The sequence below is a fragment of the Rhinopithecus bieti genome, unplaced genomic scaffold (assembly GCF_001698545.2).
Source record: "Rhinopithecus bieti isolate Rb0 unplaced genomic scaffold, ASM169854v2 scaffold_17812, whole genome shotgun sequence".
Lineage (NCBI taxonomy): Eukaryota > Metazoa > Chordata > Mammalia > Primates > Cercopithecidae > Rhinopithecus > Rhinopithecus bieti.
In genome coordinates this window covers 441,002-443,219 of record NW_016808909.1, presented here as the reverse complement: position 1 = coordinate 443,219, position 2,218 = coordinate 441,002, and the positions used below count along the sequence as shown (strand labels likewise).

General features: G+C 56.1%; 1 protein-coding gene across 3 annotated transcripts in view; it reads left to right on the top strand.

Moving 5' to 3' along the window:
• Window positions 1-1,490: 1,490 nt before the first annotated feature.
• The window catches only part of MEIS2 (Meis homeobox 2), a 221,002-nt gene continuing 220,274 nt past the window's right edge, over window positions 1,491-2,218 (top strand). For 2 of the 3 annotated variants that reach the window (XM_017887763.1, XM_017887759.1), the window contains exon 1: window positions 1,570-1,998. The gene's annotated coding sequence lies outside the window, so the exon portion shown is untranslated. Of the gene's footprint in view, window positions 1,999-2,218 lie in introns of all 3 variants that reach the window. The other variant, XM_017887762.1, reaches the window with a different exon arrangement.

Below are 2,218 nucleotides of genomic sequence, written 5' to 3'. Positions count from 1 at the left end.
CCGCGGCGAGAGCAGACGGTGGTTTTTTCCCCTCCCCACCCCGCCGCCCTCTCAAACCTCCCGGTCCCGGCTAAACTGAATTCGCGTAACTGATTGAAATAAAATTCTGGAGACCAACTTTTTCTTTTCTCTTTCATCTTCTTTTCTTTTTTACTCACCTTCTCTTAAATGTCGACGAGCAACTCAGCAACAAATAAGAAGGATACTTTTAATCTTGGAGTTCTTCTAGGAAAAAAAAATACGAGGAGGAAGTACCCTCCCCCCAACCTTCAGATTTCCTACCCGTCGGCTCTAGCAGGCTTGAAGCCGGGCAAAAAGAGTGGCTGAAAACCTGGGCTACACTCTCCTCCCTGAAGCTCCGTGAGTCCGGCCGTCCCTGCTCGGGCCACTGGGCAGAAACCTCGCGGCCCGCAGCCCCTCTCCCTGCCGTCGCGCTATCCGCGCCTCTGCCAGCCCCTTCGCACTATCTTTCTTTATATGTGAGGGCCGATTTCCCGCAGACATCATTGTTATGATGGCTCATTTAATCAAACTGTTTAATTGCTCTGGTAATCACTATCATCATCACAGGTGCTCAATCATTCATCATTTTTGGAGGGCTTTATTGACCTCCCGAGTTCATTCCTCAGCCCTATTAAAACGAGGCCAAATTTCTCCGACTCCGCTTGGAGTCTCTGCAGTCTGCAATCTTAGCCTAGTTTCTGTTGCTCGAAAGCTTACAGTGAAGCAGGGAAAATGGAAAGGGGGCCAAAAACAAGAGCCCTCCCACCGCCCTCCTCCCCGCTTTCTCTCTCTCTTCTCTCACACACACACCGCACACACACGCACACACAGTACTTTATTCTCTCTAATCAACCTTCCCCACCCCACCCTCCCTCCCCGGGAAAGTCGGATAGACGCGGCGCGCGGAAGACACTCTACTCTCCACTTCCCAGAATGGGTTCCAAGTTGGGGAGGGTTGCGGCTGTGGGAGAACAACAGTCCGTTTTCCACTCTCTGGGCCAGGCACTCGGAGGGCGAGAGCGAGAAGTTGGGGACAGGGCGCGCTTCCAGCGCCTGTCCCGGCCGGGCCGCGCCACAAGGTGCCGAGGCGCGGCGGGGGCTGCTAGGCTGCGCGGCTCGCGCGGGGTGACCGTGGCTCCGCCCCCAACTCCGGGCCCGTAGTGATTGACGCGCGGCCGCCGGGAAACCAGCGGCGCAGAGGTGAAGCCTGGTGCAGCTTGGGCCAGGGAGGACCAGGCACCGACAACAACTAGTTTCCACCCAAACGGTGTGGGGTAGTTCCTTTCCTTTCCTTTTCCTTTTTGGAAAAGTTCTTTCGGAGCTGGCCCCATCTTCCTGACCCCGCGAAATCGCCCCTGTGTAATTAACACAGCCATTAGCAGGCGTTACCGCGGCCAGCCGCTGCGCCTCGGGCGACCACAACAAAGCTGGGCTGTGAGCGCCGGCCACTCCTCCTCGCCCGGCAACTTCTTTCTCCCCCTCTTTCCCTCCTGTGCTTCCCAGCTCTGAGTAAGATCCACTTTGGAGACGCACACTCGTCGCGCGCGCGCGCGCGCACACATACACACACACACACACACATGCCCTTGGTTACATCGGACCCAAATGACTCTCTCTTCACTTCCTCCCTCCCGATTCCGCCGCGGCCCCCAAAGACTCTCGGGGGGGCCACTTGTCCGCACCGCTGGGAGGGAGTGTGCTCTGAGTTAAGCTGGTCTCTTCTGTTCCTGGAAAAAAAATGAGTATTGACAAGGTTGCTGGATCTGCGCAGAAAAGAAAGTGCCACTTAATAAAAAATTTAGCCCGGCAATGGTACCGTCTGCAGAGCTTGCTGCCCTTGGACGTTAGCAGGAAGCCTTCGGGGTGCTGTAATCGGCGGGCAGAGGAGAGGGAGGCCGCGGAATTAAAAGGAACAAAAGCTAGAGCGCCATGCCAAACGTCTCCGACAAGACCCAGTTAGGCAGGAGCCGGGAGTGATGGGAAAATGAACTAGAAGTAAGTTTTTGGGGAAAAAAAAATGAAAAGATCTGAGGCGGTACCGTACTTTCCCTGTGGTTTTCTGCAGTTTTCCTCTCTGCGCTCTCCCTGTCCTCTTCTCTCTCTCTCCCCCTCTCCCTCTCTCCCTGTTCGCGCGCGCGCACAACACACACACGCGCACGCACACACACACACTCTCACACACACACACACTCTCCCCTTCCTCCCCGCGCCGTCC